Genomic DNA, 9776 nt, shown 5'->3' on the forward strand with positions numbered 1-9776 from the left:
TCCTCTCTGTTTTATATTTCTGAATTTTTATTTGAATTAGAACTAAAAAAGTGATGCAAGGCCAACTAATACTTGAACATTTTAATAGTTGTGACTGAATATCAGTCAAAATGATCTAAGTGCAATTTCTGATTCCTGCTTAAAATACATTTTATCTTCCTGATGAGAGAGGCCTTAATTTGTCTTTCTAATCTAGATAGCCTAATAATATTTGGTCTGAATCCTAATTTTGGGTCATTCTAATAAGGTATTTTTTGAGGTAAATTTTTAAGAGGAAAGATTTGGATTTAAAGATTTACCAGCAGCAAAAAAAAAATGCCAACTCATGGAAAATTACAAAAATTTAAGGCCCGTTTGCTCGAAAACATGATTTTTTTTGTAGCTACTCCAAAAAGAGCTTCAAATAATTTCTTTAAGATTACATTTTCGATATTTCATTTAAACAACCTATTAGATATAAAACCAAATGTAATTGTGCAAATGTTTAAACCAATGCACTRAAACTGCCTGTTTCTCCACAACTACTTTGTGACTCTTGTGGTTTTGTGAGTGGCCACTTTATCAAGTTGACCTATTAAATTAACACACCACTTTTTAATTCTATGGTTGTGTGTGAAGTTTGCAGTTATTTCTTTCTGCATAGATCTCTCAAAATACCGTCAGTATTCAATCAAGTTRATGTCTGGATTTTGACCAGACCATTGCTACACCTTGATCTTTTTTTAAGCCTCTGCTGTAGATTCTCTGCTGTGTTTGAGATGATTTATCCAGTTTGATCCAAGCTTCAGCCGTCAGACAGATGGCCTCATTTCACCGTTGAATAGTTTGGTAAAAGGAACCCTCTTCAGCTCTTCACCACTGCTTAGCAGCTGGTATGAGGTGTTTGGGCTGATTTGTTTGTTTTTGCCAAGCACGCCACTGTGCATTGTGGGTAAACCTCTCTGCCTCTGGTGGTTCAAAAAGATGAATCTCTTTCCTGAACATATCGCACATTCTCTGAGCATTGCATGGTCTGACCTTGGGGGTGAATATGCTTAAATGCCCACTCCTGGGAGAATTGGCAGCTGTCTTAAATATTTTTCACTTGTTAAAATCTTTTTGAGAGTGATGGTCTTCAAATAGTTTGGGAATGGATTGACCTTTCTCAGATTGATGGACAACAGTTGCTTCTCTGGACGAACAGCTGGTTGGTGGTAATCACYCAAAGCTAAGCGAACCAAGAGTTTGGACAAAACTTTCCATAACTTTACAAGCCAGGATTTTTTTTAACAGACTGCACTGACAACATGTGACCATCAGGTGGCAGCATTGACCACTAGACATCAACAAAGAGGCTGCCCATGCCTGTGTATTTTGTATGAGGAAAAAATACACACAAAAAATGTTAAATAAGCAGAAAAACATTCGAGACTTGAAGTTTATTTTTTCTATAACCAGTAATTGTGTTTTATTTCAGGATCAGATCTAATATAGTTTTTAAATTGATACTGAGAATATTTATTGTATWTACATGTTTGTTTTTAAATGTGTTTAATATTCTTTTCTTTTTATATTTAAATGTGTTACTATGTAACTTAATTGTACTTATGTACTGCTGCCCATTTGGGGCAGGACTCTCTGGAAAGAGATGTTTTTAATCTTAAGAGGACTTTTTTTCTGGTAAAATGAAGGTTTAATAATAACAAATCAGAAAAATAGAACATATTTAATTGAAAGTAGTAGAGTTTCATCCCTTGAATTATAGAGATATAAAATGATAAGGCACACTGGAGCTGATTTAGGAGCTCATTTTATTCTATATAAATTTGTCTAAAATCATTTTCATGCATTTTCTTGATCATTTTCCAAAAYCACTTGGACGTCTGGATTTCAACCACTGTACTTAGAGAAATAACGAAATGCTGCTCTCGTTTCCCTGTTTGGTCAGATATAACGTAATTCCTGTCCTCGCTCCCTCAGTGTCCACTCAGTCCTGCTGGCTTGATTTGGACTCGTTTTATCTGCTGCTCTGTTTCCTCTAACTGGTGGCACAACTGTTGCCATTTCCTGCCCTGGCCATTTTGTGTTGTGGCTGCTGGGCAAACACACGTACTTTTGCATTTACATGACGACTTCCTGTCAGTGTTGCTTTCCCACACGTCCTGCCCTCAGGCCTGGTGGGTTAGAGAGATCTGGTGCTGTGATCCTGATCCAGGAAGGGCCCACATTCGTGGTGCATCTTGGGCCGAAGTGAAATCTTAACTTTTGGAGTTTGAAAGAGGCAGGATGCTTAGATTGRATGCAATGAAACTAGATGAAATATTAAGATTTAGACGTTTTTTTGTTGTTGTTGTACAATGAAACTATTTATTTATTGAGAAAATTGTCTGCAGATTCATGTCTGTTCCATTTGTGTATAGCTAGCCAAACACGCGTCCATATTTTTCAAGTTGGTTTTACATGTTTTCAGTTAAAGGCAATTAYAAAGCAACTTCTTTTTTTCCCCCATAAAGGTCACTCTAGTGTGAAAAAGCACTACAGTCAAGTCATCCAGTCAGTACTGCAGTGAGAGATTGTTTTCTCTTGAAATATGAACTGATGGCTAAAAAAATACCTTTATTATTGTTCTTTACAGCTTGAAAAACTGAACACATTTATTGTTTTTTGTGGAGCATGTGGCTAGTCTAACTATCGGAAATTACTGTATTTGACAAAGCATCACTTTAAAAATGAACAAACTGTCCTTTTTTATTATCCTGCCAACATTCCAACTGAGGTAATTGCAACAGGCTGCTCTGGAAGTGCTACAGCTAGAAGCTGCTGGTGCTTCATCCATTCATCTCCTTTACTCGCCTCCGTTTTCTGGTTTGCAGGTAGCTGTCACTGTGCAAAGTGAGGGGTGAACCCTGGACAGATTGCAAGTTCATGACAGCAACACAAACAGCTAATCACACTCACACACACCCAGGGACAATTTAGACGAGCCTGCATTAATCTGCGGAAAGAAACTGGAGAAAACCCACATGTGCACAGTGAGAACATGTAAACTCCACCCAAAAAGKCCTCAGGCTGCCAGACAATCCTGCACCCTTCTTGCTGAAAGTTCACCTCTCAGATATTTGTGTTTACAAGTAACCATTGAGTTTTTATGTAAATGACTCTTTTTTGCACAAAGAGAAGCAAAGTAAAAGTTTATGGTGTTGGCATGAACCACTATTAGGTTTTAAGACGAGTCGTTTTAAGATGGCTAAAATTCATTTTGATCGTGGCCCCGATCAAATTTAGCTTGAAATTTAGCAGAAATGAACTTTATTTCTCCAAACGGATCAGTACAAAAAGCCATCTATAACAGGTAAGATATTAAATGTTCGTAGCCTCTCCACACAACCCCACTTTAAAATATTTAATATATCATTTTAGCTTGTAGTCTAGAGTAATGGCTGTATATAAAAGGGGAATGGGTTTTCCAATTTTAAAGGCAGAAGATAAATCACAACTAAAACATGAACAGGTCCAGATCATAGACCAGATGACAGAATAAAAAAAAACACATCAGTAAAAATCTTTTTTATTTAATGAGCTGCACAGATTTTCTAAAAAGGAGAATTTGATTGCTGCTGAGGGAGTCGTTCAGGGAGTTTATGAGAAACAACTTCAGTGAACCCAAAGTAGCAAATCAGCAGAGAAGGACAAGTGTATATACTAAATCTCTGCACAGGTGACTAATCTGCCACTGAGCCTCTCTTCTGAAGCTCAGAATGTAAACTTGAATCTGCTGCCAGACGCGTGTGGGTGAGGAAGAGGAGGGCAGCTGCTGAGGAACAAGTCACTCGTCCACTTAGTTTTTATTCAAATCAAAGCTCCTTTTTTTGATTCAACGCAGCGCCTTACATGTGTTGGAATATTTCCTCATCTTCTGTCCGTGCCTTTAACTGTTTGTTTAAACCGTGTGGGTTTGTGTCTGTAAATATTGTTGCCTCTTCCTAATGTGCGTCATCGGCCTTGCGCTCGCTCTAAATGTGCTGCTGGCCTCAGATATCTGCTGAAGAGCTGATATTTGTGCTCACTACTTGTCTGTATAAGTTACAGCTGTTGTGTTAATTACGCATTTCTGGTTATTACTGGCTGCCGGTAAAAGCGTCTGGCCTGAAAGTCTTTTGGGAGACCTTTAGGACCGTTAGGTCTGTTACACAAGCTTTGTTTGTAATGGAAAACCAGGCTGAGGGAAYGTATGGGATTTAAATAGAATCATTTAAATATTTAGTTGCAAACCTTTGACTTGCAGAAACTGCCAGAAACATAACCCGACTTTTCTTTTCTTTTGTGATGCTTTTTCAGGGCTTTAAATGCAGCTTCTTTTTTTGGKTTCGTTTGTTTTTTCTCTTCTTTAATTGTTCTCAGCAGTAAAGTGATGCTCATTAAGGTTTAAGTCCGGAGATCTAAACTTGATCAGACTAAAACTTTCCACTCTTATGTTCTGTGGAACCTTTTTGTTTTGAGTCAGCCACACATATTTTTTTTTACAGATGTAGATGTGAATACATGAGAAAATGTATTAATTGAGAAACTCCAGGAACCACAAATAAACCTGAAAGCAAAGAACATGAGTGAGATTTTTGCATATGTTAGAAGTAAGATTTTAAATTATTTTCTAAATTTGACAGAAGATAAAATTGTACAAATATGATCTCTCCTAACCCTCATCAGAACTTTGGCAGCAGATTTTTGGATGAGCTGAAGAGCTTTTTGGACATGAAGATAATAAAAAATTGCAACAGTCCAGCCTAGAAGTGATAAATGCACAGACTCACACAATGAGCTTAAAGTCCAGAATGTGAAGCAGCTCTTGTCTCCTGGCAGATCAGAACACAGCAAAACACAAAATAGAAGATCTTGGTACATGAGCTCTTTCCGTAAACAATACTCTAATCTGCAACAGATTCTTTGCTGATTATTTAATGATTTCACTGAAAAACACGTGTGACATTTAGTTAACGTGAAGTGCCTCTCCGCTAACGACAACTGAAGTTAAAGGTTTCAGCTCGTCAGCTAATCCAATCCCTGATTTCCACTGATTCACAGCTAACTCTGTCTTTGCAGAGCATTCACAAGGCTTACAAATGTGTTTCATYGGGGTGATAATAAATTACTCTACCCATCTTCTTTGCTGGGCTTCGAGCTTTCCTTTTCCTTTTTTTTCACCCCCTCCTGCTGCAAATCTTTCTGGTTTGTCAACACAGTAAACATGCTCACATTCCATCCCGATGCAACCACATTTTATTGTCAAGTAATTAGCTGATGAGCGCAACATGTTGTTGCTGTGTTCAGCCACCAAGCCATCAAATGTTTGCAGTTTGTCTAATGCAGGCGGGCCTTGAAATAAGAGCCTGCAGTAGACAAATGGGGGGGTAAGAGACGCATGCAGTTTAATTGCTGCAAGATGTAACCTCGCCTGCGGCCCTACTGCGGCACACAAACAGGCACATCCACGTGTGCGAGAAACACACAACGAAGGGATGCTGGAGTACACAAACATGTGCACGCACAGCGTACGCTGTAAAGACAACACAAGCGTTTCCAAGTGTGTTCCTAAGTTACAGCATGACTCGGTTATTTTTCAGATACATTTTTTTTGTTTGTTTGCTGGTGAAAAACAAGGTTTTAATTCCACTAACGGGCTGTTCTTTGGTGGAAAATATTCTAAAGTCATTTTCCGGATCAAATGGATTTGTTCCAAATTAAAGTGATTCAAAATGTGTAATAGTACAATATTGTTTTTACACAGCGGTACAATATGATTTAAAAAAAAGAAGAGATTAAGGCATGTTGGGTCAAATCAAAGCTTACGTGACTACAATTATAAAAAGGTCAGAAACCCACAAAGACTTTTAAACAGAAGAAAGGTTTAAAGGTTGACAGAAACTTTATTATTCTTTGTTTCCAATCCAGCCTGATGTTTGCTTCTTTTGGGTTGATATGTATTTCTGTGAGTTTAGCGTTTTCTTATCATAGTTTATGGATTTCCCATTTCACCCTCTGCTCCATATTCTCAATCAGCACACCTGTTTCCACTCATCAATCACTCCTCCTAGTAAACAGATATACTCTGGTTTTCTCAGTTGGTTGTCAGATTGTATCTCTTTAACTCATGTTTGATTTTGTGTTTCTGTCAATGAACTTCCTGTTCCTCTGGTTAGCTACGCAAAAAAATGTTGTTTTTTTTATTTATTTATTTGCTTCACACTGCCTTGAGCCTTTGGGTTCCTTTTCCACAATTCTTGACATAAATTGAGTTTTAATGGAGAACATCCAGTTTCTGTTGGTGCAGACTGTAAAACATGTGAATATGAATAATACTTTATTGGTCCCGTGAAGGGAAATTACAGCTAAATAATTAAGAAGGTATGTTATCTCCATGCATGTGTGGGTTTTCTCTGGGCACTCCGGTTTCTCCCACAGACCAAAAACATGAATGGTAAGCTAATTGGTAAATTGTCCCGAGGTGTGAGGGAGAGAGTGAATATTTGTTTGTCTCTATGTGTCCCTGTGATGGACTTGAGATCTGTCCAGGGTGTACCCTGCCCCTTGCACTGTGACTGCTGGATATGAGTACCGGTGATCCTGAAAGGAAGAAGCAGGTAAAATATAATGTATGGATGATTAAGAATGTAAATATCATCTGTCTTAGTACCATCTGCATACATGCATCTATGTGTTTGAGGTTCATGTATGCAGATGACACTCAGCTGTTCAAGAAAATAAAATCCATCAATCCTATCATCCCTGCAAACACAAAAACTTGTCTTTATTATTTTTACATTCAGTTTGGATGTCAGTGTGCACCAGGGCAGCTGTGGCTGGAGCTTACCACCCTCAGTGTGTGAATGTGTGTGTGCATGGCTGAATGTCTGAAGTGTAAAGCGCTTTGGGGTCCAACTGGACTAGACAAGGCACTATATAAGTTCAAGCCATTTACCATTTAACTTTACCAAGCTGAGGTCATAATGTGGTAACGCTTTCTTTTACAGTACCCTTATTATTGGGGCGGCTGTGGTGTAGTGGTAGAGCAGCCGGCTTGGGACCTGAAAGTCTTAGGTTCGACTCCCCCCCATACCCACATGTCGTGGTGTCCTTGAGCAAGACACCTAACCCTCACWRCTCCCCRGGCGCCTCACATGGCTGCCCGCTGCTCCACTTGGGTGTGGATGGGTTAAATGCAGAGCACAATTTCGTCATTGTGTGGAAACATACACTGATGACAAATAAAGCACCTTTACCTTTACCTTTATTACCATGTAATAATGTAAATAAATGGTAATTACTACCTTATTACCATGTAATTATGTGGTAATTGGTACAAAASATAAACTACTGTTACCTGTAYCTTTATTGGGTAACTACAATCAAATTACTATTCAATAGTAACTCAACACTATATTTATAACCAAAAGAATGCAACTAAATTTTTGGGGTTAGTGGTTAACTGCAATAAAATATAACTTTAAAACTGTCCAAATTACCTACTGCTTATTTATGTGTTACATAGTGAATTGTAATACATTACCAGGTAAGTGCTACATTACTGCAGACAATTAATTACATGGTAAAATTGTAGCCGAATTACCACGTGATTACAGAGTAATAAGGTAGTAATTATTAATTACATTTTTATTACCTTGTAATTACATGGTAATAAGGGTAAAAGTGAGCAYTACCCATGATGTTTGGTCCTAAAGATTACACCAGTCCTCCATCTGTCTGTTAAATAATTGCACAATTTAAAACATTTCACCTGGAGGCTTCTTTACTTGCATTGGCCCTCAGGTATTGCAATCTTACAACTCACCTTCGGGTTTCGCAAGATCTTGCTAATAAAAGCTAGCATAGATTGCAGAAAAATACTCGAATCAAAGATGTGTTCGCTTGTCCTGTTTTTTTTTTCTCTCTCTCTCTCTTGGTGATGTTTTTGAAACCTGGTTGTGTTTTCCAGTTGTTTCACTTGCACCAAAAGCTGTTATCTCCTTTAGAATCCACATTTCCTGGATTTTCTTTGTCTATTGTTAGTTCCTTGTTGTTTTTTGTTGTCTCCGGGGTTTGCTCATGTCCCGTTTTGTTTGACTAAATACAGTTTAGTCTTCAATGGTCTGCCTTTTTAACTTGGCATCACTTCCTTTCTGACAACCGTGAAATTTAGTGAGCACACATATAAAACGCTGAACAAAATACCAGTGCACCATTGCAAATACATATTTTCAGGATGGTTGAGCGAGCGTTAAATGTTGTCCGCTGCTATCCAAAAGAGTACTAATCTGTGACCAGAGCAACTTTCCACAAAGAATCAGCTGGAACAGCAGTGGAACATTTCTTATGGGAAAAGACGCATTTTATGACTCAAACCCAATTTCAGTAAAAGATCATAAGAAATTTGCTCTAGGCTTCGTGGCACAACAAAACCACAGATTTCAGATTATTATTTTTTTCTTGTTTCTTAGTTTGTGAGGAAAACTCGGTTCTGTAAAAAGTAGATTTGATGATTTTGCAGGATGACAGCAGATGTTAAACTATTATTCTCATCTCTGTGCAGACTAATATTTTTGCCATTGTTTCACTGACGGCACCACAATTACTGAGATACACTTTAACATGTGGTGTGGAGAAGTTCATCAGTTATTGCGTTATTATTGTTGGATCATTATCATACACCAAAACCTATAACACATCAACTAATGAAGGTCATATGGACACACAAGCTGTGTAAGAATTGTCATAACAAAAATATTAGATGGCTGGTCACTTTTATTATTCACCTATCAGTATTTTACCCAGAATCACAACCTTTCATCTCAGATGAAAGGTTTTTCTCTGTGGATCCTTGATGTGAGTGTTTAGGCTGCAGATCCAAAGCCTAGAGATGTTTATTTCTGTGTTTTATTTAGAATAGAATGATTGCAGCAATTCAGTCTGGAGGTGGGTAGCAGCAGTTTGCAGCACAAGACAATTGATTTAAATTTGTATCACCTGCCGCCAAAAGCAGAGCAACAATGCCGAGTGTGTGTGTGTGTGTGTGTGTGTGTGTGTGTGTGTGTGTTTGCATGTCTGTACCATTAGCAAAGTATGTCACGAATCACTGACAGATTTTAATGAAACTTTCAGAAAGTAATCAGTAGTGCTACATCTATGACTGATCAACCTGATTCAACATGGCTGACACTATAGAAAGTGAGCTGAGAAAACACAAAAATGGCTAAAACTCAAGTCAGTTTTACAACTAATGAGCTGAACTTTGGTGTGTTGGTAGCTGAGAGTCATCCCCAACTTATAGCATACTATGGATGCTTACTGATTATGCAATAATGCTATTTTCAAGGTTTAAGCAAAACAAGGATAACTCTGTCATTTATCAACTTAAGAAGATATTAAAACTCTGACATTATGCAGTTTATTTCCAAAGGCAGCTATAGTTTGTGCTCAGTCCTTGGCAATTGGGTAAGGAGTTAAAAAGAAGTATATATATGTTTTGTCTCTATCTTAAGTGTTCTGATATATGTGCCCTGAAACAGCAGAGGCCATGTGATTTACTTAGATTTGCCTTAATTCTGACTGTAGGCCGGGCTTCCCTCGTTTCAGTCCCTCTTGTTCTCTGTAGCCGCCCCACATCAGGTTCTGATGAACCTAACTGGAAACACGTGCTCCATGCTGGCTGCCCTGACATACGGGACAATTTCATAATATTAATAACTGAAGGGAAGGAGAGAGAGAGAGAGAGAGAGAGAGAGAGAGAGAGAGAGAGAGAGAGA

The sequence above is a fragment of the Austrofundulus limnaeus genome, unplaced genomic scaffold (genome assembly GCF_001266775.1).
Source record: "Austrofundulus limnaeus strain Quisiro unplaced genomic scaffold, Austrofundulus_limnaeus-1.0 Scaffold20, whole genome shotgun sequence".
In the NCBI taxonomy this organism is placed as follows: domain Eukaryota; kingdom Metazoa; phylum Chordata; class Actinopteri; order Cyprinodontiformes; family Rivulidae; genus Austrofundulus; species Austrofundulus limnaeus.